Consider the following 27,315-nt stretch of genomic DNA (forward strand, 5'->3'; position numbering starts at 1 on the left):
TCTGCAGGGGAAAGCGGGATGCAGTGCACAGATGGCTATGGGGAAGAGGGCTAGGGGTGGGAGGAGGACCATGGGGAGGAGGGCTAGGGGTGAGAGGAGGACCATGGGGAAGAGGGCTAGGGGTGGGAGGACCACCATGGGGAGGAAGAGGATCAAGCTTAAGATGAGGACCAGGATTAGGAAGAGGAGGACCCTAAGGCTGAATAGGATGAGAAGGTGGAAGAGTAAGTTGAGGAAAAGGGCTAGAGGTGGGAGGAGGACCATGGGAGGAGGATCTGAAGGAGAAGGAAGGGGTTGGGGATTGGGGAGGAGGACCAGGGAAGGGAAGTAGTGTTACAGAGGGAAGGAGGAGGAGGAAGATGAGAAAGGTCAGGGGTATAGGGAGGAGAGGCAGGCAGTGGGAGAAAGGATAGCTATGGGAAGAAGGCCAGGGGAAGGACCACAGTGGGAAGGGGGTCAGGAGGAGGAGACCAATGGGAGGAGCCCTGAGCAGGAGCCAGGCACAGAAAAATAAGCCTAACATGCTTGATCTGGAAGCAGACTGTCTATGGTGACATGGCTGCTTTAAGCATTTGAAAGGAGAGAGGTTGTATGTGGTTGAACCCTTTGCTTCATGTGATATGTATGCTTTTAGGAAAACCCCACTGAAGTAGCCCATGGACATTTGCAGCAATAGGAAGGCTCCCAAGTCTCACCCAGTGTCCCTTCAGTTCTTGAGGCTATCTCTAGTTTTCTCTATAAGCATAGTAATCGGCACTTTGGTCGTCCCGGTTTTTTGGGTGATTCTTTGTCTGTGCAATTTAAAATTCCTGGTATAAAATTAAACAGATGCTTGTTTATGTTTCTAATCAAACGTACTTTCTATGTTTTCTACAAGGATCTGTATTTCCAACGTAATTAAGCAGTCTTTGCACCATTTATTTTAAAAATCATTATCTTAAGGTATTTTTTGTTTATTGTGGGTCCAGAGTTGAGTTGGTAAGAATTTATCAGATCTATCTTTTGAAGCCTTCTTTGCTTTGAAGATTAATTTTGTTTTCTCAGGGTTTCTAGTTTTTTTCCTCAGTTTAGAACAATGTTTGTGTGTGTGTGTAAGTGTGTGTGTGTGTGTGTGTGTGTGTGTATGTGTGATGTTTATGCAGTGCCTACAGAGACCAGAAGAGCGCATCAGATCCCTGGGGCTGGAGCTGCAGGTGGTTGGGAGCTGCCTTGTGGGTGCTGGGAATTGAAAAGTCCTCGGGAAGAGCAACAAGCACTCTTATCCTCTGAGCCACCACTGCAGCCCCTAGAGCAATGCTTCCACCCCCCACCCGACCCCCACCCCTGAAGTTGGAATTTCAGTGACAGCCTTGGTTACCTCTCCACTCCCACTCCTTAAGGAGACTCCTTCATCCAGTCAGTGTTTGGTAGGAATAAGCCCCCTTGTGTGGGGGTCCTGCATGGATTCTGTCTTGATGAAGCTATGTCTATGGTAGCCTATGGCTTCTGAGACAGATCCAGTGACTTTATATCCAGTCCTCCAGCCTCAGCAATCTCATGATACGAGAGAGCTCCTTGCATTTGCAGATGGGGGAGGAGATGAGACTTCCAGGGGTATGGAGGAGAAGGCTGATACCTAAGAGACTCTCCCTGCTTTGTCTGTCTGCAGTTGTGGTTTACTGTGCAGGGGCCACATGTACCTGTGATTGAAAGTTGAGTTCCAGGGATGCCTAGATGCCATGAAATCTGCTCCTTCTCCTCTGTGTGGTTCTATTACTAATTAAAGTGTTGAAATCTAGACACTAGAGGGGGTACCCAGAGCCCAGTGGCTCTTATCTGAAAGGTCAGCTGTTCTCTTCCATGCTTCACTTTTGCTGGTCCTAATACAGGAGCTGCTTCTTCCACTGGGCATAACCATGGATCCACTGACACACTTGTATCCGTGGGTTGTGATGTCTGCTTCTCTGACCACACTGGGCTGCAGGAGAGCCCCCTCATACTCATCTTCCTAGCCACAGCAGTGGCCTCCCACTGCACCATGTATCTCTGGCGAAATCATACTTTGCAGGCCAAGGAAAACAACCATCTTGAAAGGAGTAACCATCAAAAACCAATAGGGGACTACGAGGACAGTGTCCCCTCATTATTAGGCTTTATGGACTGTGAGTAGGTTTGGGGCACGAGTTTTCATGTTTAGTCCATGTCCCCAGATCAACATGAGCAGCTCAGTCACAGATACAAAAGAGAAACCACCCCCAGCCCCAGTGGGTCTGGAGTTCTGGTTGGCCAGTGGTCACCCATTAGGCACAGCTTTCTGGATTGAACCAGCAGTACTGGGTGGGTACCTGGGGTAGACAGATGTCAGGAGGATTTGGGTTGTGTTTAGGTGGTTCTCCACCCCCACCCTCCCATAGAGGGGCCTCATGAGAGTGCTAGTAAAGAGGATGAAAGCCACATGGTGGCCCCTGTGAAAGGTGACACGTTTCCTCTCTGTACTCAATAAAGCCCACTGAATCAGGGTTTTATCTCAGGCTCCCAGTGGGTGGCTGGCAGTGGCTCAGTGTGGAGAAGTTCTGCAGAGGGCATAGACACTGTGCACTCTATCCTCTGAACAGACAGGCATTTAGACATGTTTGCAAAATTCTGGGCAAGAAGACGAACTCTGTCTTGTCTAAATAGTTAAGAACTGCCCCTTCTTTCCCCAGAGTAATTAATTTGCTTGACAGCATTGCTGCTGGCAGCTCCTTCCCACAACTGGTTGCTGAATTGCAAAGCTCAATAATCTGTGTAATAACATACTATAAAAACATAGAAAGCCAGGAAAAAAGTTAGTTTTTTTTTTTTTTTTTAACCAAAGTGGCTGAGCCTTTGGAAATACTCATTCATATATGGATTGAAAGGAAAACCTTAAATCTATCAGTAAGGGGCCAGTGAGGTGACTTAGCAGCTAAAAGTCGCTGCCACACAAACCTGACAACTCAAGTTTGATCCCTGGAATCCAGTGTGACAGGAGATAAACAACTCCCAAAAGTTGTCCTCTGACTTTCACATGTGTACCTTGGCACATACATATACATATTTACACACAGAAGGGAACACACACATGCACACAGATAATTAATAGAAAACAAAATAAAACAGAAACGCAGCATTCTGGAGCCCTGGCTGAACGTTTGGCTCACACAGTTGTGTGAAAGACAAAGAGAATGGGCTTAAAGCCCCACAGATCTGGGCAAGCCTGCCTCACAGTGGATGGCGGCTCTCAGCCGAGGCTCTTCCTGGTTCTCACTCGCACTTGTTCACACTCTTGCTGCAGTCTGTCTCTCCCCACAGAGTACCTGGACATGCATCACATGTGAAAAGGTCAATGACCATTCACAGACTAAAACCCCACGGCAAACTAATAAAAACCAGGAAGACAAGGTTTATAACACAATACGCCGAATATTTAGCCTGTGTTCTTGGAGGTTAGAGTTGGGTAGTGACCTGGTGCAGGGGAAGGGCTCTGATGTTTCCCTTTGTGTTGTCTATGGCCTCTGTGTCAGGGTTTGACTGAGTTGACCCCGATGCTGCATGTTGCACGTATTCAAGGCATGCTTAAGTTCTTTGAAGGGCCAGGTTCATATACACTGGACTTGCTCACTTTGTTGTGTGGAGAGAGATGGTCACTGGCCAGTGCCATGGACTAGGGTCTGTAAGGAGCAGGTGCCAAGCTAGGTGCAGCATCATTTCCTCTCCTCACGGCAGGTCTGTGAGACGGTGGGGTTGCTCCGACTCATGGATGAGGATATGGAAGTTTGAAAGAACTCAAGTCATCGTTGCATCTTTTGGTTAGAGAGGGGTTAGGCTTGACTGCTTGATTTTCATCCACAGTTTCCCTGACCTTCAACAAATGACACCTCCCCAGGTAGAATCACAGATTCAGGCCCTTGGCTCTGTTTACATTCTTTCATGTTTCTGCAAGTTGTCGGGCATGCTAAGTTCTTTCATGTATGAAAGCATGCTTCCTTATAGATTTATACTCTCAATCCAGCCTAACCTTTATAGGGATATGACCATAGAATGGAGCACTCCCTCTTGTGATGAAGGTGACTGGGCACACTGGTTTAAAAGGTCACCGATTAACTGGGTGCTGTTTTGGACGTCTACTGTGGCCGCTTGTGAATGAATCTTCAGGTAGCAAGATGACGATGAAGGAGTGCCATTCTCAGGAGTAGGCGCCTTTTATTTCCCAGAGAGTGCTGAGAATTTTAGGTTCATGTTTTGTAAAAGGAGAATTTCATTACCTGAGTTTAATTTTGCTGGATTTGTGGTTGTTTGGTGATGTGAGGACAGACGAAACACAAACCTGTCAAGGGGTCTATCTCTGAACCAGCAGACGGGGCCTTTCCAATATGTACCATGCACAAATGTAGTGTTCTCTTCACAGCTAGCCCTCACGCTGGCCTGTCACCTCATGACAGGGCTGTACCCCTTGTGAAGGATGACAAGGAGTCTGGGGGGTGGGGAGGGAGAGAAAACCAAGCTGGGAGTTTGCAGTTGAAGAGACAGGCACTCACACAATCTCTTTGGTGGTTGTTTGCTAGTATGTTGATCCACAGAAAGCCTTATCAATAGTTTATTATCTGGGCTTGATAGGGTTCCCACTGCTGAGCCTTTCAGCCCTAAATACAACAGAGACCAGCCAGGCACTGGATTACACCTGTGCCACCCATAAAGCAGGGCCATGGTGAGCGCGAGCCCCAGGGTGTATGTTCCTCTTGCTGGAAGCTGTCAGGTCTCATCAGCCTTTCGTTAGGGCATATTTTTTTTTCCCCCTTGAAAACTCATAAAAATTCATGTTGTGGTATTAATGCCCACAGGGTCCTGTAGAATTCTGCTGGCTTCTGCTCCCTTTCCCTCATCAGAGATACATCGTCCTCAGATACGTGGGCACAGATGTGAATCTATACTGGAGGCTCATGTATCTGCCTAAGTGAGTTTGCCACAGGAATGAAATAAACTAATTTTCCTCCCCATGGTTCAGTGTAACCAAGATATTTCTATGCATATTCTCAGAAGGCTTCATTCTGGGGGGATAGTTTATATTTCAATAAACCTTGCACATGTATGTCTGGGTGAGTACTTTGCATACCTGTTTATTATCATAGTAATATACTGCTTACCTGTATATTTTGAAAAAAATTATCTAGTGGATCAATTTTCTATGTTGTGTGTATGTGTGTGCATTGTGTAGAGGCCAGGGGCAACCTTGGGTGTCATCTCATCCACATAGTTTGAGAGGCATGGTCCCTCACTGGCCTAACAGTCATAAATTAAGACTCGGTTTTGCCAGTGAGCCCCAGTATGTTCCTGTTTATGCTTCTCTCAAGACTGTGGTTAAAAGTGTGTGCTCCCACCTTTGGCTTTTGACCTAGGTGCTGGGGATTGAATTTATACCCTGAGGCATGTAGTGACTAAGCTATTCCCTAGGAGGGACAGGGAGGGGGAGGGCGGAGGGGGAGGGGGAGGGGAAGGGGGAGGGGGAGATGTTACTCTTTGTGTTGTTAGAAACAATTTAAGAATTCTTTGTGTGTTGTGTATGAAGTATATATATATACATATATGTGTATATATTGTATATGTGCACCTCTGTGTGTGTGTGTGTATGTGTGTATACAAATGTCTGTGTATGTTCTTGTGTGTAGAACTGAGAGGTCAATATCTGGGTCCGTCTAGGTCAGTCTCCACCTTATGTTTTGAGACCAAGTTTGTTCTTGTACCTGGTACTCACTGATTGCCTAGATTGACCAGCAGTCTCTGGGCATCCACATGCCATTTCTGACCAAATGCTCAGATTATAGATACCAGTGTCCATGTCTGGCTTTTTCTATATATACTTGGTATGTGCTTGTCTGAACTCAGGCAGCCAGCATTTTATGGACGGAGCCATCTTGTAGATCTCACCCCTGTAGTATATATTCTTGTGCCTTAAAAAAAAAAAGTCTGAGGTCAGTTTACTATGTTACAGCAGAATTTCGTGCTTTAAAGTTTAGAGTTGACTTGAGTAAAGGTTTACAGGTTGTTTTTTTTTTCTTTTTGATGAACTAAACAGGGCAGTGATATTTAAAAAAACTGCGATCCAATAATTATATTACAGCATTACCGAAATATTTGGTAAGACAAATCATGTCCCATTATGCTTAGCCATGTAAGATGAAACCTCGCGCAGCAGGAGGTGGGGCCTTTGGCTGTTTGTAGCATTTCTATAGCAAAGCGATTCTCCTGTGTTGTGCTGTGTCTCTGCAGTGCCAGCTGTGGGCTTCCGAGTTAAAACTGTTTGGAATCGTGCCTGCAAATTAATACATCATAAAAGCTCAGTACAGTGATGCATTCTGAACAAAGTTCTGTAGTGTTTGCCTCTTATTATGAATGGGGAAGTTACAGCTGTGTGAAATTGGTGTGAGCAGACCGCCTGTAACACTGGCTGTTGTGGCAGCCAACCTTAACTGATGGTCTTTAGTGAAACAACCCCCGTGGAACGTTTCTAATAGAGGAGACTGGGGCTCCATGGGCACCAGCCTCCTGGATGGAGTTGTTAATTGTCTATGACGTGTGTCTTAACATTTCCTGAGAATTTCTGAAGGGAATATTTGCTGGAAGCTGTTCTCTGGCCTCCTATCCAGCGCTCCTCTGCCCCCCCCTCTTCTCCATTCTTGTATCCCGACAGTTCGGTATTTCACTTTTTTTTTTTTTTTTTTTCAGGTCTCACAGAAGTGATAACTCATTTTGTTAGACTGGTGGTGTTTTCAAAAGTGGAGGATTATGACTTCAGTTGGGGCTTAATCAGCTTGAGCAGGTGCATTCTAAGTAAGAGGGATACTGTTTTAATGTGGATGTCTCCCCTAATTCAGAGTAGGGGAGACATGGATAGGAGATGGCACTGCAGTTAGGTCGGAATTGTTTCTAAATAGATTGTTTTTCTCCCCCCACCTTGAATTCTCCGGGTCCTGGCGGCAATGTCCTGTTAATAGAATAGAAGAAAGATGTACAGGAGGAGCTGAGGGTGATGGTCTTAATGCTGTGCTCTGAGTTCTGAATGCTTAAGGGAAAGGAGATTGGATTTACACAGAACCAAGGCATAGTGATCACTTTGGTGAGGGGCAGGATCTTGGTTGTGGGGGACGTCAAGGGATGGGAATTTGGTATGCGATGGAAGGCAATTTTAGTTAAATGGTATGTGTCTCCACGCAGTGGCTTCCTGGCGAGGCTTTGGGGCTGTCCTTTGGCTTTGAAATACTCTAGTGTCTGAGTAAAAGGAAAGAGACAGGCAAGTGCTGTGTCCAGAAAAGCAAAGCTTTTTTAAGGCAAGTGATATCTTTCTGCAGAATTAATGCCACTTTGCATTTTCGTTAATTTCCCTTATGAGAACAAGCCGGCTGCAAAGACACTGGCTGTACTCTTGTTAGTTGCACAGCGGTTACTGATGGTTTATACTCATTTCTTTCCTTCTTTTTTTATGGTTTCAGCATTTTCTTTCGTGTTCCATGATAGAAATTGTTTAATGCAAGGTCACTAGCTCATACATTCCAATTCATTACTTGGCTATTTCTCCACTGAAACAAATTTATTAAGGACCTATCATGCACCGGGTACTGAGGGTAATAGTAGTGAAAAGAAAACCCAAGATGCCCTGATTATAGTATCCACTGAGCAGTGATGCAGAGATCCTCATGAAAACACGGCAAACTGGATTTATATACTTCACAAACAGAAAAAAAAAAACAAAAACAGATGCTTATCTCAACAGATGAACAGAAAACATTAAAAAATATTCAACTTTCTTCCCGAATAAAATTCGAAAGGTAGGTATAGAAGGTACTTACTTGACCAGGCAGTAGTAGCAATTGCCTTTAATAACAGCACTTGGTAGGCAGAGGCAGGACTACTGTGAGTACTGTGAGTTTAAGGCCAGCTTGGTCTACAGAGGGAGTTGTAGGATAGCCAGAGCTATACAGAAGAAGAAAAGAAAAGAAAGGAAGGAAGAAAAGAAAAAGAAATAAAGGGGAACAAAAGAACTTAATTCAAATCAGTAAAGACTGTAAATGAAGAAACCAAAAGCTAGCATCATACTTAGTGGGATTAACAGAAAAAAAACAAAACAAAACAAAAAAAAAACAAAACAAACAAAAAAAAACCCTAAGATACTGTCCTCTTAATGAGTAGAATAAGGCAGCCAAGTCCTCTCCTAGTTCTACCTGACAAAATGTTAAGTCTTAAATAGAGTAGCTAGACAACAAAGAAAAAGAAGCAAATTGTTCTTTATTTGCTGATATCATACATGATCATGTAGAAAATCCTAAAAACTATACTTAGACTGGTGTAACCCTACTGGTGTTATTTTAATAGATTCCCCTGTTCTTGTATGTTTATACTTGTATTTCTACATCAACAGCAAACAGCATGAAAGGGGAGTTAAGAAAGTTGTAGTAGCAACAAAATGAATGAATACTTAGGAATTTAAGAGTCAAAGATGTACACATTAAAGGACTGACAATTCTTAAAATGTGCACACTACTCAAAATAATCAGTTGCTATCATATTCAGTTCTCATCAAAGTAATGTTTCCTTCACACAAATAGAAAATCCTAAAATTCAAATTTATCCACAGTCGGCCCCAGGTGGCCAAAGGTTGAAGAACATCACCACAGGGGAACCTCATGCTTTCTGACTCCAAGTTACCTTGTTGTTACAATGGCTTGGTAATGCCATGAGCATTCAAACAGTCTGTCAGGATAGAGGACCTGGAATAAATCTGCTTTTTTCACGAACTCATCCTGAACTGGATCCTAAGAACATGAAGTCAAATAGAAGTCTCCACAAATGGTGTTTGGAAAGCCGTCTATGTGTAAATGAGTGTAACCTGTTTGGCTTTGGTTGATTTTGTATATGGTGTGTGACAGTTGCCCAGAATCTTAAATGTAAGACTCAAAAGTCTACAACTCCAAAAGAAAATATAAGGGAAAGCATTTCAACCGTAGTCACTTTTGTTGTTGTTAAAAATGACATCAGAAGCACAGGCAGGAGAAGTGGAAACAGTCAAGGGGGATTATACTGATGATATAATATACTGATATAACATACTGATATAATATACTGATATGATAATAACTAAATATTTTCTGTGCTGTGGAGGAAATAGGAAGACAGTGAGGGCTTATTGAACAAGCATGGCATCTAGAGCATGACCTTCTCTAGAGAACATACCACAGACCTTTGTGCTTTCTCAGCTAATTCTGGTCTCCCAGAGCACACTGTGACATTTGGTCTTCCTGTGGCTTCTGTTCATGGGTATATGGGTAGGTATTGCCTCCCTTATAGAGTCACATCCTGAAATAGATAATTTATTGAGACAAGTTGAAAGGACCCCAAATGTAGAATGTACATTGACCTGAAAGTTTGTGGCTCTTTAGTTCCACTCCACCCTTTAAAGTATCTATGTTTTGGTGGTTAACTCAGCAAAAATATGTTTCCAACAAACATTTTATTTGTTAATATAGTATATTGTCATAGGAACACTCTTAAGTACTAGCCTGGCACACCATGGCAGGACTATAACCCTGGGAGAGGACAGTATAGATGGTGAGGATGTTGGTGAATTATCTGATTGAGATTCACAGCCGAGGAACAAGACAACTCAGTAAATGACACCGTTTTACAAAGGGCAAAGGATCCAAAGAGAATGCCTAAAAGAAATCCAAACATCTAACAAGTAGACGGGATGCCCAGTATCTCCAGACATCAGGCAAAATCAAATCAAATTCATGAAGCAATGAAAGATAACAGGTAACAAGTGTTGGCAGAGATGTGGAGATAGGGAGGGCCGAATGCATTATTAGTGGGACTAGAAGCAACCAGTGTAGATAGGGGCGCCATTGGTAAAAACATTAAAAAGACACCTACCATATGATCAGTCATCCTGCTCTGGAGGGTGTGTGTATGTGTGTGTGTTTGTGTGTGTGTGCACGCATGTGTATGCACATTCATAAACATGGACACACATATACATACACATACACACACACATACAAAGAAGACAAAATTCAACTCCTGGAGAGATAACTGCCTCCTGTGTTCATCTTGTAATAACATCATGCACAGGAAATAGGATATGCAAACAATCTAAGTGTTGTTCAGCAGACGACTGGGTAGAGAAGCGTGTATTAGGATAATGGGATAACATTTTCAGGATTAACAAAGGAAATCCTGTTTGTGGCGACATGGGCAGAGCCAGAGGACAGTTTGCTCAGCAAAGTGAGACACGGGAAAACTGTCATTTCATGAATGTATGGAATCTCAAGCAGATATTATCAGGGTTTAGGGGAGAGGGATGTTTGTTAAAGGGTCTAAAAATCGAGTTATGCATGACAGATAAGTTCAGAAGATATAGTGACAGCCAGCTGAAAATTTACAGTACTGTACTGTGTGCTTGAAATCTGCTAATTTACACCTTCAATGTCTCATCACATACAAATGGAGACACTGTGGAGGTGACAGTGATATGTTGATTAGCTAAACTTGATAATCATTTTAGTGTGTTTGTGTGTGTATGTGTGTGTGTGTGTGTGTGTGTGTGTGTGTGTGTATGTAAACTCCAAGTGGTGCAGCTGTTAAATATATAAAAAATTTAGGTCACCAGTAACATCTCAGTAAACTTGTTTAAAAATCATGGGTTCTGCTGTCATTGTATATATAAATAACATGTAAGATTTTTTTTCAGTGAGCAATTTAAGATCGTCCTGTCTGTTTATAGTGTTCTCTAAAGTATCTACAAACACATCACCAGAATGTTTCCTGAAAGTATTGCCAAATGTATGATGGTCTGTGGGCAATAATATAAGTATATAATCATGTGCATGATTTGTTTCTGATATGACTACTGCTTTGGAGAGTTGGATACATGCTGAAAATGTCCTGCCGCATTGTATGAAATCCTCACAAGGTGCATTGGGGTGGAGATTTCAACTTGTGAAGAAGGAAGGTAGGTAAATGGATACGGACGTCATTGAGGACTCCTACAGCTATAATTAGTATAAACATTCCTCAGGTGTCTAAATGTCAAAGGATTGGTCTCCAGAATGTTGCTTAGTTTTTGGTACCATTAAGAGTTGGAGCCTCGAGAAAGGTTCCTCTTTCTTTGGGGGTGTATGCTCAAGGAGGGCTATGGGGTTCCAACCCTTCTTTCTGTTTCCTAGTTCATGAGATAAGCAGTTTGTCTTCCTGTGTGTTTGCACCATGACGATCAGAGGTGAGGCCCAAAGCAGTACGGCCACGTGACCTTGGACTGGAAATGTCAGCAGTCTGAGACATAATGATTCTTTCCCTTTAATTACCCATGGTTTTTCATTATAATCACCTGAAGTTGACACTGAGGCTACAGAGATACACTTGGGGAAGGGACTGTGCCGTAACATTGAGGAACAAAGGTTTTTTTTCAGTTACAGGGTTAGGAATATACTTTGAATGCCCAAGATTTGTGGTCTGGTAGAAGCCAAGCGAAGACAGACCTCTGAGAAGGGAGACAATGGTGTTCAACTTGTTCAGTACTTCTGAAAGGTCAGTCGACTTTGTATGTGGTGTGTGGCAGCTGTCTAGTGTCTTAAACGTAAAATGCCAAAGTGCACAACTCCGAAAGAAGACACGAGAAAAAGCTTCTCACCTGCACTCAAATTTTCTGTAGAAAAATGACCCCAGAAGCACAGGCAAGAAATGCAGAAATAGTCAAAGGGGATTATATCAGACTAAATATTTAAGAGAGCAAGGACCAAGTCTTCACTGAGGCAGAGGTCATGCTACTGATATTAGAATAGTGTAGAAGAAAAATGTTTGCGAAGAGGATTTTTAGGATAATGCCCATGAATAGTTGACATTACAGTTGGGCATCTGTGAAGTATATATTAACGATTGACATTTTTTCTTTAGTCTTTATCATTTATCATTATGATTTTGGTATTAAAAAAATCAGCCACTTTCTGTAGTAAAAGTTGGAGCTTTTAATAAAGCAAAAACCAAAGGACAGTGGTACTATTACCAAGTTTACCCTGGCCTTTCCCAGTTGGGCACTATAGTTTGGGATGTTGCTCATTTGCCAAGGCACTGGTGTCCTCAGAGGGTGCTTGTTCAGACTTTCTGGGGATTGGGACAGGTTATATATATATATATATATATATATATATATATATATATATATATATTATTTCCTTTGGATACAGTACCATTGGTGTAGCCAATCTTTTAGAGCTATGAAATAAAAATAGTCTTTTTTAGTGCATCCTAGGTGAAAGAGGGAATTATTGCCAATCTGTTTTGCCAGAATTACAAGTTGATTATGCACAGTAATTTTCCTTGACATGTTAGAACTGAATTTCATCCTGCAGATCCTCGAAAAGGTCTCTACATGTACGTAGATGATAAAGCTAATACAGTGAGGGACTAGAGCAAAGGGGACACTCTTGAGTAGAGTAGAAAATAAAACATTGTTGAGATTGGTCTGTGAGAATATTGGACAGTTCTGTGTACTTGCTTGAAGAGGGCCACACTTTGGTTCTGAATTTCAGAGCATTGGAAGAGCCTAGGGCAGTTTCTGTTGCTGTGACACAGTGTCTAATGTAAAAGGAAGTTTTATTTTGGCTTTACAGTTGGAGATTTCAGTCCATGGTCCATTGGCTCTGTTATTTTCGGGTTCATGTCTTGGCAGACTATCATGGCAGGGAGCAGGTAGTGGAGCAGAGTGTTTCCCTGTTGGCAGGCAGGAGCCAGAGACAGGATGCTCAAGCTGGCTGCTCCCTCTGTCATCCCTTATTGCACCTCAGCCTGCAACCTACAAAATAGTGCTGTCTCCATCCACATGGGGCATGATTTTCCTCCTTGGTTAACCCCTCTGGAAGTATCCTCACAGACACAGCTAGAGGTGTGCTGTACCACTCTCCCAGCTGCTTCTCAATCCAGTCAACTTGACAAGATGAATAATCATAGGAGCCACGGGAAAAACTGGGTTTTTATGTGATTCGGTGTTTAGAGGCTAGAGAGAAGCTATTGCTTAGAAGATGCTTCTCTTGTTACTGAAGACTGAGAAATTTCCCATATGGACCACTTGAATATTAGCACAGAAATGTCCTAAATGCTTTGAGATTTCATCTCACCCGAGTCAGAGTGACCGCCATCAAGAGTGGAAATGATGACAAATCAAGCAAGGATATAGGATATAGAGCCCGTGCTCGCTGCTGGGAGGAATGTAAACTTACGGAGTCAGAGTGGGGGTTCCTCAAAAAGGTAAAAATAGAACTTCCAGATGGCCCAGCCTAGTCCTTTTGGATATGCACCCAAAGTACCCAACGTTAACATGCCACAGAGATCCCTGCACAGCCATTTTTATTGTTACTTTATTCACAGCAGTCAGGGAATGGGAGCAGCATAGATGTCCATCAGAAGGTAAATGAATCTTGATGAAGAAAATATGGTACATGTCCATAATAAAATTTTATATAGGTATTTAAATTTTTGTCAATATTAAGTTACATTTTATAGAGACATTTAAAAAGAATGAAATCGTGACTTCTGCAGGAAACTAGATGGAGCCCAAAATCATCACATTAAGTGAAATAAACCCAGGTTCAGAAAGACAACGGCACCATGTTTTCTCTTATACGTAGAATCTAGATCTAAAGTTGTATATGCGTGGGTATTAATACAGGTGCATTTGTCGATCATGAAGTTGTAAAAGATTGGAAAGTGGAACACATGTGATGAGAAGGCAGAACGGAAGGCTAGGAAGGAAGGAAAGCAGCCCCATGAGTAGAGCGGCACAGGGCGGGATGGGTGGTGGTGGTACAGGAGCAATTGAAAACAGAGTCTGATGATACATGTATGAAGATGCTGTAGTGGATTCATTACTTTGTGTGTTGACTTCAACAGTCCACTAGAAGATAATGAGGAATATCCTCAGCAATACTCCCTATCACTTGTTCCACAGTCACACAGAAAGCCTTGCATTCAAGGGTCATGATCAAAATGCAGATGCATTAGATACAGAATCGGCGCTACCATTTTGGAGGAAACACCTACATGACAGTTTTGGCAGTTTGGTCAGGTGCGTCCCGAGCCCTTTAGGAATTTAAGAGGCCTGTGGAGTTTTGTGTCCGAGTGGATAATACTCAGTACCAGGAAGGGGTAACAAGAGGGAACTTAGCTGCTTTCACTGTGTTCCTTTTGTATAAGACAGAGGTTCTGAACTTGTGGGTCATGACACCTTGCGAGAATCAAACTACCCTTTCATGGAGGTCACCTAAGACCACCAGAAAACACAGTTATTTACATTACAGTTCATAATAGTAGCAAAATTACTGTTATGAAGTAACAATGTAAATAATTTTATGGTTAGGGGTCACCACTACATGAGGAAAGGTATCAAAGGGTTGGAGCATTAGGAAGCTACTGACATAAAAGGAAACATACATGGCATATGTAACTATGAACAAGGAAGACCTGTTGTCAATTATAGCTTCAACATTGATGTCTTCACTCGAAACCGGAGAAGGGGTGGAGTGAGCTTGTTTCCCCTGGGATTCCCTTCCCATCCTGGTATGGCTGGGTCCACTCTTCATCTTACTTGGGCAAGCATCAAATGGAGCCCTGACCTACATTCCTCTCTGTTCCCAGCAGTCTGTGTTCACCACAGCAAATTTCTGAGAGCATCTATCTCATAGTTCATTATGAACTGTGTCCATCTGAGTTCGTCCAGGTCTCCATGGAAGAACCTCCACTAAAGCTTCATTATGTTCTTCAGCCTAGGAAGCAGCACCCTCCTGCTGCCTCTCATTTGGGTCTTTGTGTATAACTTAGTGTTTTGTGCAACATTTTGAGTTGATATCAGGCCATGAATTTGTTCATTGCCTCCGGCTGTTGGGAACTGTTGTAAAAATGACTGGGATATCTAGGCTAATAAAACGACTTAGGAAAAGTTTAACAACTTTAATAATCCATGAAGACTGCCCAAGAGTAGTTAGTGTTTGTGTTTGAATAGAAATGAATCTTTATCTTGAAGCTTTGAAATATTCAAGTTAGTTATTAACTTGCAAGAAGTGATGAGTAGAGGGGCTTAGGATGGGGAAGAGGCTTCAACACATATTTAACCAACCATTAGGATGCAGGGAGACCAAACCCAATCTATAGTCATCTGTAAAGGGATGCAAAGAGCATTTCAAGCTTGGTCACATGTACTATCCAATCCAGTAGTTTGGTTTTTTTTTTTTTTTTTTTTTTTTTTTTTTTTTGCGGAGTCTGCATCTTGGCTTCAGAGTGCTTAGAAACAGGGAAGCAACTAGGACACCTGTGATGGACATCTTACTATGGGGAGTGGCATCTTGACTGAAGTTTGTCCCTGCTCTAGGTTTCAATCTTTGTTGTAATAAGCGGAATGAGAAAGCTGTCAGAGGAATTCAGTAATGCAATAAAACAAATTCACAAGCTCTTTAGAGCACACACTGCAATTTAAACTTTGTATGTTAATTATGTGATTTTCTCCAAAGGTTCCTTAAGATCCTACCTGGAAGGTCTCATTGGTTTTGTCGTCACAATGTGTGTAATTAAACATGGACTACCTCGAGCTGAGCAAAGATGATTCTAGTACCAGTTTTCTCATAAACCAGAGTTTATCCCAGTGGAGAATATCCGAACTTAAAAGTGAAGTATTTGCATGGTGTTTCTGACTCTGTGATGCCCAACAGGTTTCTGGGTAATTCAGCTGGTTCACACGAGTGCCCTGCTTGTACTCTAGAAGCTGGTGCCTGGCCCACACATGCTGCCCGGAGGCACTATGTAAGGATGCTCTTTGTCCTGTGTGTGGCTGTCCTCTGACCTGTATGCTTCCAATCTTGTCTTTTCCCACAGTAGCTTATACTTTTTCTTTAATTTGAATGTTTTTGTTCTCAATATGTCATGGGATTTAAAAAGTAGGTAACCAAAGTAGTTGGATTATGGGTCTAATAAGAACAAATATGTTGTCACTAAGAACTTAGGACTTAGGAATGACATCAGTTAGCTGCAATAAATGGACTGGATCATTTCATTTGTGTTCTAGGAAAGGTGGGCTGGGTGGTGATTTCTAAACAGAGGTCAGGAAGAGTATGTGAAGGCTTGCTGCCAGGGCCTTCAGTGAAAAGCATTCTGGGATTTGAAGTTTTTATACAGTGTAGATACATTTTGATCTCTCATCTTGAATATTATATTTTATTTATTGATTTTTTTCCGAGAGTATAAGACACCTATATAAAATAGAGAAGGCCTAGTAGGTTCATTATGGCAGTGAGCTGTGGGTGAGAAGAGAGCATTTACTTGGTGCCTTTTATGTGCTTGCTGATGTCGTAGGGGCTTTGTGCTGATGGCACTCTCCCTAGTAACATGCCTATAAATAATGTAGGTTTGGATGCAAAGCCACTAATGACTGCTGGGCATTGTGGGCCCAATAGCGGACGTTTGTTCCATATGTAACTTGACAATAGCAAGATCCATATGTTGCATAAACTTAATGCTTGGTCCCTTCATATGGTCATCACAGTGAGACTCTATTTAATCTTTGATAAAACCCTGTGAGGAAATTTTTTCTTGGTGTTTTTCTTGTCTACCTTGTAGGATTTTCACTTCCCTGGTTTACAGATGAGGAAACTCTAACAGGAACGTTTAAGTAATTTGCCAAGGGCTGTTTGGCTAACAAGAGCAGAACCAGGTTTGAACTACATTGCAGGAAGAAAGACTACAGACCTTCAATTCTCACAGGCTGTACTCTGTTGCCTAGAGGGATGCTCAAGATCCCTCAAGGGTCTTTATTGGCTACTTGATTCTGGGCAGTCAGCATCAGTGATGGCTTACCAAACCTTTTCATTTATAAAATTTTCTTCTTTGATTATTTTCCTGGATAAATATCCAGGAGAGATTGTGGGCATTGTGGGTTCTAATTGCTTATAATTTACAGTTTGAAGTCCTAACCCCCTCGTATCTCAGCACGTAACCTTACTTGGAGAGAGTCGTTGCTGATGTAATTAAGATGAGCTCATGCTGGCGTAGGGCAGAGCTCCGAATTGATGGGAAAGTGTCTGTGTAAGAAGCAGAAATGTGAAGACACACAGCCCACACAGCTTCCTGACTGCCAGGCAAGTGCTGTGAAGCTGCTTGGTACCTTGTCGTGTCAGCTCTCAAATAGATGCCTGGAGAAAGCTCTTATAAGCAGTATCCCAGGTCGAAGAGTCAGAAAGTCAGTGTGACTCGGGGTTAATCAGGAACTGAGAGAGTCTAGCTGGCTGATTCTTCCTGTGGTTTTACAAGACTAGGGAGGCCTTACCATGTTACACTACCCCACAGCTCAGGCTAGGGAGGAGCACTGAGTTCAGAGGCTCCCCTGGAGCAGCATGGTTCAGCCACCCAGAGCACTGCAGGGCATGTTTGTTCCCTTCCTGATCATGGACTGTAGCTCCCTGCTGCTCTCCGGTGAAGAGCAGACTGGATCACATATCATTAGCCCAGGACAAGAGCCCAAATCAGAATTCTCAGTGTGGCTTCTGCTGAATGTGTTACTTTTGTGCTTCATAGTAATTGAAATAAGGGACTCTATCTGGAATTAAGAAACTGGGAGAGAGCGCCATGGTTGAGAGGTCATGGTAACTTGGCATTAAAGCCACCTTTTGGGGGTCAGCCTCAGAGGGTCACTTTCAAAGCAGTTCAGTGAGCAGAGTGGCTAGACTCAGGAGCAGAGGAGAAGCAGATGTGCAGGAAAGGTACATGGGCTCTTGAGCATGTGGGAGAGACTGAGAGCTGATGTCATGATCCTTAGAGTGTACTGTTTGTGGTTTGAATTCCTCCCAAAGCCCAGTTGTCCTTCCTGTGTTTGGACTTGGAGATGCCTCTGTTTATGGGTTTCTCCCCATGGAGGCTTATGTGGCTTATGTGTGTTATTCTTATATCCAAATAAATTCAAACGAGATGGAAATGATGTCTGGAACCTCGCCTGAATGATGAGTACAAACATCTCCGTAAAACTGTGAAAGGCTATTTCACAGGCCCAGTCTCCGTAAGCTGTACACCTGTACCACATCCTGGTGGACCATTTCCAACTTTATCCATGGGCCTGGCTTTTGTTGCAAAGCCACTAGTGTACAAGGATCCATTCTTACGTTGTGTGTGTGTGTGTGTGTGTGTGTATGTGTGTGGGTGTGTATATGTGTGTGCACGTGTGTGTGTATGGACATGTACATACATATACTGCCAAGCTGATTTTCTAAGAAGACTCCATCAGTCTATCATAGAAAGTTTGACTGTGACTATTTTATGCCAACTTACCAGCAATGTGTTAATGCAACTCTTAGAAATGGTTGGCAATTTTACATGTGGCATGAAGTGCATTTTCTCAATACATTTCCTTTCTGTTTGGTAACCAGTAATTTTTATTAATTTTTGTTTGTAGCCCACTAACCGTTTATATTATAATTGCTTAGTGTTTATCTTTCACAATTGTGAGGTTGTCCTCGGGCAACTACAGACTCATTTTCCCCGCTGCTATAATCTTGTCTATCCAGAGAGGACATCGAACTTTTGGCTATCTCACATGACAGAGTGTTTTAAGAATGTGTGGTCTCAGTCTCCATAACTATAGGCTAAGTGAGCTGCACGTGGGGAGAGGGGTGAGAAGGAAGATGTGTCTAACTTGGGACATTCGTAAAAGCCTGGCCTTGGGAGCCCTGTGGTGGCTTTGACTATCTCAGTGGGCAAGTCATTGTGGAAGAAGTGGCACTAACTTGGAGAACATTCAAAATGAAGACCCTCTGCACCCGTTTCTTTTCACCAAGCTTCAGAATCAGACTTTGTGTGGGGATGGATATGGCTTCCATGTGTATGGCTGAGGTGGGTGTCTGGTAATTCTCAGTAACACTATGAAAGTCACTGTGCTTTAGCTGACTGGAGTTGGAGTTTTAATTTTTATCTTGCACTCCTTGGTTAGATCTTTGTGACAGTGACAGTTGACAGTGTCCCCAGTTGGTGGGGAACTTTTTTTATTTTTTGCCACGAGGTATGCCTTACTTTCATCACTCATATAAATAATTTTTTACAATATCCTAGGGCAAAGAAACAAAACTTGGCTTCCAATTAGTGGGGGGAGGGGTCCCCCCTTCAGAGCCCGAAGGGCCAGTGACATTGGCATGGAGTACCCAGGTTCACAGTGCAGCTTGTGGCTCACATCCAGCAGGCTGTGGCTCTCCCTCCACATCCTGAGAGAGCCTTGGAGATGATGAGATGGGGAGATCCTCTGGTCAGGGCTTTTAGGAAATTTCACTTCTCTTTTCCTGCTCAGTTGTCTCTTTGATTATCAGGGCGTTCTTGGTTTTCTCCATCTTGGCCTTATCAAAGATGGAGGTTCCTCTCTTGTCCGGCTTGTCTGCCCTCTTACTGACTTCCTCGTTAAGAGTTCCTTTCATTCACCCCTGGCTGTGTTTGACTCTAAGGAACTAGGGCTTGGTTCCTTTATTCTTAGAATTCAGGCCCTTTACAGAATTGTTTTCTGAGGTCAGTTGGCTTATTTTCCATACAGTTGCCTGCCTCCTGTTAAATGTTCCTAGTAGATGACTATCATCCAGTTGTTCAGTATCTCAAGCTCACGGGATTGCTTCAGCCCCCGGCCATGCGCGCTAACAGCTGCTGGAAGCCCTTTGCTCTTGGTTCTTTTGGATGCTGCTCTGAGGCCAAGAAGCCAGCAGCTCCGTGGGGAGGGGAACACCAGGGGAAACCACCTCACTGGAGGATCATGTTACAGGGCGGCGCCTCTGCTGGGCATGCTCCTGGGAACCAGGGCTGGCTCATTGCTGAGTGAAGTCTGTTGTTCTACAGTGACTCGCTTTTTGTTGCTTATGAACCTGGTTTTCTGCGTGATGGATCTTGTTTCATCCTCACGCTATCTACAGTCACACTTCAAAGCCTCCTTTATGGCTTAACTGTTGTATGTGGAACCTCAAGCCAGATGATTTCCTTTTGTTATTGTTGTTTGATTTTACCTTTTTTCAAATAATTAAATCCAATCTTGGTTTCATGTTTTTTTTTTAAATTTTTAAAGATTCAGTTAGTTTTTTTCCCCCTCCCTGATTTCATTACTCATAGCGGGGGCGGGGAGAGGGAGGGAGAGGGAGGGAGAGGCTCACAGTCTTTGTTTTCTGCTCTTTGTGAGCCCTAGGGAAAGATAGTTTCCATAGGCACCCAGCGCCTCCATGAGAAACTATGGTGGGGTTAAGGCAGAAGTGGACCTATGACCCAAGAATGCTATATGCATTCATGAACATGCCACAGGGAAATTCATTAGTTTGTACATTTAATATATGTTAACAAATGTGAGTTAAGAAAAAAAAAATGAAGCCCAAAGTGGTTCTCTACTGGCCCAACTTGATTCAGAATACAGAAGGCAGGGTTTCATGTTGCATCAGTCACAGTCCTCAACCCAGATCTGTAAAACATCGGTAAAGGGGCAGAGGGATTGGCTGCCCGCAGCACACGGGTTGTGGCTCTCTTGTGTCATATACTTAGTGGGGCACATGCAGTCTAGCTGAGTCCTGAGGAGAAAGATATAGGGCTTCTGATTTCAAGAGGTGAAGAACTGACAGGGCCTGTGGGAAGCACTGTTTGCTCTTAGAGTCTCATCTGTCTTTCCCCTTGTCCTTGAATATTCTGAACATGGAAATGATATCTTTTCAAATATTATAAAATATGTTATTAATATTCCAGGCAATTATAACATAAACATAAAATATACCCCTGGCCAAGAGGTAGCCCTGCTGTGAACATGTCGGCTGCCTACTTTATGAGCGCACATGTACTTTTTATAAAGCCAAGTTATGATTCATGAAAGGCATATGATTTTGCAATCTAGGTTTTTTCCCTTGCTTCATATGTAAGTGTTTTTCTATATGAGAGAAAACTGGACTTTTAAAAAGTGATTTCATGATATATCAAAATTTCATTTCCTATTGGACATAAGATTATTTCTGTTCACTTTCTAGGCTGCTGTTGTAAAGCACACTTATTATACTCTCAAATCAGCCTTTGCATACTTTGTTTGAGTTTCCTCCTGGGGAAAATTCCTAGAAGACCAGTTGGTGGGACAAAGAATGGATACCTTTGTAAGATGCTGGATCTGTATTTCCGTTCTGTCCTCTAGAAAAGTAGTGTCCTACACATTACTATTATTCTCATATTGTTAAATTAAGAAGTATTTTTAAAAATGGACTGTCCATCTGAAATAAGCTTAGGTGACAGAGTACTTAACAATTTAATTATTATTAGAAGTGAAATATCTATTATTTCCATTTGGTGACTAAGTAGAAAAATCATCCTGCGCTTGTGGGCAGTTTAGGTTTATTCTTCTCTAACTTGATGCCCTGATGGGTATCTGTACATTTTTCTGCAGGCCAATCCGTCCGGTAAGAGCTCCAGATGATTTTAGAATATCGATTCCTTCCCAGCAATGTTAGCAATATACTGTGGAAGAAAGTTTCTATTTTATTGTAGCTTTTTTTTTTTTTTTTTTTAAGTTTTGATGGTTTGTTTCTGTATCACAAACACTGTTCAATCTTCCAGGACTCCCTGCTATTAACTTTGGTATAAGCTTTTAGCTCAAGGGCTCCCAGACTTCCTCAGAGGGGCTGTCATCTCCTCTGGCAGTGTGGGGGCAGTGCTGTTCCCAGGAAGGAGCTGTGGGGTTTCTTCATTTCAATGCAGGCAGAACAAGATGTCTGGCTGGGAGAAAACAGAAGGCCAATATTAAAACTACCAACAAGGTAGCTTTATTTTCTGTGCTGTGAGTCTAAGAAAGTCAGTGTTAGCATTCTTCTCTCTCCCATAGGTCTCTTCTGCCTCTCATGTTCCACTTTTACCAATTAGCATGTGGTTCCAGACTTAATTTGGAATACAGAAAATAAAGGTTCTGGAAGGGAGCTAATCAGGACTGGCAGTATGGCTCAGTGGTTGAGTGTCTGTCTAGCACGTGTTGAGGACCTTTAGCACTGCAAAAAAAAAAACCCCAAAATGACCCCAATACAAAAAATAATCCCCCAAAGAAACCAATCATATTGAAAACCAGTTTTCACCAAAGTGCTGAAATTCTGCTAGAAATTTAAAAATCTAATACCCCCACTTTTTAAATTCTTCCCGAAAAAAAACGAACAAAGAGGGAATACTTTGAAACTCAGTTTGTGAAGTACAGTTATCAAAATATTAAAAAAACCTTTGTGTCTAGAAAAGGACTTGCTTTTTTATTAAAGCATTGCCTGACAAGATCTGCAGCAGTTCTAGTAATTACTGTCATGTCTGAGTTGTCATCAGGATAAATGATAGTCTAAGATGTCCAAACTCTAACGTGATGTGGAACCATCAGGCATATGTGCACTTGGAGCCTACCCTCACGAGTGGAGATGGTGGATGTACGACTGAAGAAAATGAAGGGGTCGTCACTGCTGTTCCAGTTCATGACCCCTGAGTTCTCTCTTGCTGTTGCATGGTCTTCCAACTTGGTCTGCTAATTCATTCCTTTCTAGTAATAAATGGAATAATCCATTATGTGGGCTTCATTTTAGGGACTCCAAAGTAAAATCAGGACTTGAGATGGATATTTCTTTTCTCTTAGAAGAAATAAAAAGACTCAATTTCCATATAAGTCAGAAAAGAGTGATGATGAATCCATAAATATAATCTCCACATAAAAGGATACTGAGTAGGGAATCATGTAGATCTCTCTCTCTCTCTCTCTCTCTCTCTCTCTCTCTCTCTCTCTCTCTCCAGTGTATGTGTGTGTGGTGATTGTTTTATTTATTTATTTTATCATTTGTTTGTTTTATTTATTCTAATTGATGCAGGATTGAACAGGACGCTTCCGATAAAATATTACTACGGTAGATGGGTCATAACTACATGGAAGTCAAAATAATAGAGGTGAATTAAGTTAGAATCTTTGGGAAATCATGTTAAAGCTTATCTTTAACAACATCCACATGTTGGCAGCCAAAATACATGGTTTGAACCTAAAAATTAACCCTCAGACAGAGTTATGAAATTAACAGGCTGGCAAGCCAAGGATGGGTAAGATTCTGCACAGAGCTTTACCAACCTAAGACAGAAGTGCATTGCTTTTGATAATGGATATTCCATGATGGGTAAGGAAGGCATTCTTGTCAGAATGACCTAAGACAGGCTCAGTCTTGTTAATGAAATAAAAAAGGGGGAGAGGTGGAGAGGTGGAGAGGTGGAGAGCCTTTGGGGCTGCTTAACAAGAATCTGACATGGGCCAGGGACAAAGAAATGGGCAGCTTGGCAGGAATATGACATTGGCCGAGGACAAGGAGGTAAGCTTTAGGCAGGAATCTGACATTAGGCTTGAACAAAGAAGTAATTTCAGGTAGGAATCTAAATCTTAGGCTAGAACAAAGGAGTAATTTCAGGCAGGAATCTAAATATTAGGTTAGAACACAGAAGTAATTTCAGACAGGAATCTAAATTCCTTCATGGCTGTGCTAATTTCCACTCCATTCCACTGCTTTTCATTCCATGCCAACATTCCATTCCCTTTCTCTCCACGCTCACCAACACTGGACTCTCATTGTTTTGATAAGAGATGTCCTGACACAAGACGGTATCACATAGGGGCGTGTCACATGATCTGCATTCCCCTAACATCTAGAGCATAGAGTACCTTTCGTATGTCGTCTTGCTAATTGGATTTCTTCTACTGAGACATGTCTCTTATGCCCACTATTTTAAATGTCTCTCTCTCTCTCTCTCTCTCTCTCTCTCTCTCTCTCTCTCTCTTTTTGGTGTTGAGTTTGATGAGCTGCCCATTTAATGTTAGCCCTTATTAGATAAATAGAATAGTTTAAATTATAATGTATTTTAAGTGTGTATTTGCTTACTTGGCCACTATAAATGCCTGAGAACAACAATTCAGTTTCAATGAACATTTCTGTAGTCAGACTGTCTCTAATTACTGTTTCCTACTAAGAGAGGTCAGGCTGCTGAGAAGCACAGCAGACCCCAGGTCTGGGGTAGAAAATGGAAACCATGAGTGAAAAACAGTGTATTATTCTAGAAAGCAACGAGGCTATCCTGGGCTACCAGGGTCTGTCAGAAGGATTCAAGAATCTTTCTCTTATGTGCAAGTGTAAGGGTTGATAAAAATAACCCCACTGAACTGAAGTACATCAAACATATTTAAATCTGTGACTTCATAATGATATCAAAATCATTAGTCAACCTTTGAAAGATGTGGGGAAATTAACTTGTTACGTTGAAAGTGATAAATAAAGAGAAAATGAAATCATTTATCCTGCCTCTCTAATTGTGTTTGCAACCCAGTATGATATAATTGATCAGAAGTTTCGGTTTGCTGGACCATTTAGCTAACAAATGAAGAACTGATAGAATATTTCAGTTTTGTAAACTCTAATGAAAGAATGAGCCATTAATTGCCTGTAACACCACACACCGACAACAGATAGACACAGTGTGCCTACTGATGGGAGCACACAGCACCAGCTAGGATGCTTTATCGTTGTTTTCTTTTATATTGAGTGTGTGTGTGCATGCATACACACACACACACACACACACACACACACACACACACACACTATTGTGTAGAGGTCAGAGGCTAACTTGCTGGAGTCAATTCTCTTCTTCCACCATGTAGGTTCTGGAAATCAAGCTTAAGCTGTCAAGTTTGGTGTCAAATGCCCTTACCCACTGAGCCATCCTGCCCTTACCCACTGAGCCATCCTGCCCTTACCCACTGAGCCATCCTGCCCTTACCCACTGAGCTATCCTGCTGACCAGGTTTATTCTGTTTTACCAATGAAAAAGAACATCAAGTTCAGATCTTCTCAAGATCTAACTGCCATGTGACCATGGAGGCGTTGTCAGCAAAATCTGAACCAAGGATAAGTAAATAAATTGCAGGGAATAAGAACATGGAACAGTAACCCCAGAATGTAAACTAACAAACAAAGCAAAGCAAAAACGTAGAAGTGTCCCAATCAGTTGTAGCATGTACACACTATTTTTGTCTTGGTCCAAGCAAACCAAAACTATTTTGAAGTAACTCGGGGAAAAAAAAGTGGTTGCATACTTGTGTGGGGATTACTGTTTGAATTTTAGATTTGACAGCCATATTGCGTTTTAAAAGAGTTGTCATCTAGGAGAGACATATCCCAAGATTTATTGGTGTAGTGAAACAATGTCTCGGGAAGGTGGGCAAGCGGGTGGGGGCAAGAATGATCACAAAACTGAGCAGGGTGCGGCTCGCTGCTCCTCTGCTTTCTCTAGACATTTTTCATGTCTTCTAGAAACATTCCCATTCTTCCCACTGAGGATTATTAGATACAATTATGTTCCTACCCATACTTATACAGCTGGAGAATGATTGATTCTGGGAACATTCAAACACAGTCAGTCACTTGGCACTGCCAGTTTTTGGTTCCGAGTTGTGCTATGCTGCCTATGTCATCCGGTGTTGCCCTTTGGGGGTTGAGGGTGGACACAGCATCAATCATGCCTTATAAAGTGGCAGGCTGTGGCTGCTGCCTTGCGACTGGTCAGGTAGCTGGAATGCTGGGAAGACGAGGTATCGGGCTCTTATTCCATGTTGAACTCATACCTTTGTTACACAAACCTTTCAGTGTGAATGTCAGAATATAGACCATTTGATTTTTCTTTCCATGGACTGTATGATTGTTTAAATAACTAGATGGATGACATATACTCAGATCTGAATCCCAGGACAGAAATAATGATGATGATGATGATTCTTTGTTGTCTTCCTCCTCCTTTGCTCCTCTTCCTCCTCCCCCTCTTCCTTCTTTTTTGATTGAGTTAGTTATCTAACATTATAGAATTAAGTATTTAAAAATTCATGAAGAGACTTAGAAGACACTCAATTAATCTGTTTCTGTCGTCAGGGAAGCATATTTCTTAGAAGGGATTCCTTGGCTGTGAGAAGCCTGTGTGGAGCTTCTCTTCTCACTGGGGAATTACCTCTTGAAGCTGCTAGTGCTGAGATCTCTGGCATTCCAATGTCCACACAGATCTATGTTTCCAGTATCATAGGCACGTGTGGGAAGTTCATGGAAGCAAGAAAAACTAATGGAATGAGAATCTAAAGCAAACCAATCACAGATCAGTGGGGAAGGGCACTTGCTGGCAAGCCTGACTGTGGTCCCTGGAAGCTACATGGTGGGAAGAGCCCACTGCTTTCTTTGACACCCCCACACATATGTACTTTTATATGCATGCACATGCATATACACACATACAAGCACTCACAGATACATAAATAAACATAAAGGAGAGAATACAGTGCATACTTGACGGATTTGTAAAGAGATGGTCTCCGGTAACTCAGGTTTCGTGATGGTGAGTATCATTTATCTGCATCCAGTCACCTCACGTCAGGTCTCTGGCTGCACTTGTAAATCTCCTTCTGGCTTCAGCTGCTTTTTTTTATGCCAAGTTTTTCCTGTTGACATCTTTTTCTCTTGTTAGTCAAAATCACATTTTTCTTGAGCAACATAATTCCTGTGAGTTCAATCTACTTCCAAATATTAGACTGTATTCTTTCTGTTTAAGCCAAGATTTAAGTTTAATACAAATGGGAAATCCATTTGCTCTCTTATTGTTGTTGATGGTACTGATTCTGAGGGATTTATTGAAAGAGGATCCTGACGTGATTTTTATCACTTTCAAGTGACCCAAAAAGCTTTCATAGGAAAACATGAGAAAATGAGTTTTGATTGAAACTGGTGGGGTGACTATTGGCTCCATGGGTTACCAAGTCCTGTAATCCCGAGTCCTCAGCTTAATGAATGTTCATTTTCAAGTTGATATTTTCAAACCTATGTCTTTGGATGTTGACTATCTACAGCATTTTAGCAGTGGATGGGGAATTCAGTTTGACTGGGTTTTTAATTCTTTTCTTCCTATTGAATGGAAATTTTAGATTCTCTTAGGTAGATGTATGAATAATACCAATAGCTTGCCAAATCTTAAATTCTTGGAATCTAGCAAACAGTGTTATGTAAAAGAGATTACTGATCAGACTTTTATTTCTCTAGAGGTTGGATCTGAGGAATATCTAGCACATTCCTGGCTTTGAGGCCAGTTTGCAACAAACAGAGCAAAGGATAAAAGTACTTATTGCAAAGTCTCACTGTGTGAAGCAGAGACTACACTCAGGGCAGCAATCCAAGCTCTCCTATTCCCACTATTCCACTAGAGTTACTTCAT

The 27,315-nt window shown here is 42.1% G+C and overlaps 1 protein-coding gene across 1 annotated transcript in view; it reads left to right on the forward strand.

Annotated features, from left to right (window-relative positions):
- The window catches only part of LOC117723828 (microtubule-associated serine/threonine-protein kinase 4-like), a 168,171-nt gene that overhangs the window by 13,586 nt on the left and 127,270 nt on the right, over positions 1–27,315 (forward strand). The window lies entirely within an intron of this gene.

Source organism: Arvicanthis niloticus, chromosome 19, assembly GCF_011762505.2.
Source record: "Arvicanthis niloticus isolate mArvNil1 chromosome 19, mArvNil1.pat.X, whole genome shotgun sequence".
Lineage (NCBI taxonomy): Eukaryota > Metazoa > Chordata > Mammalia > Rodentia > Muridae > Arvicanthis > Arvicanthis niloticus.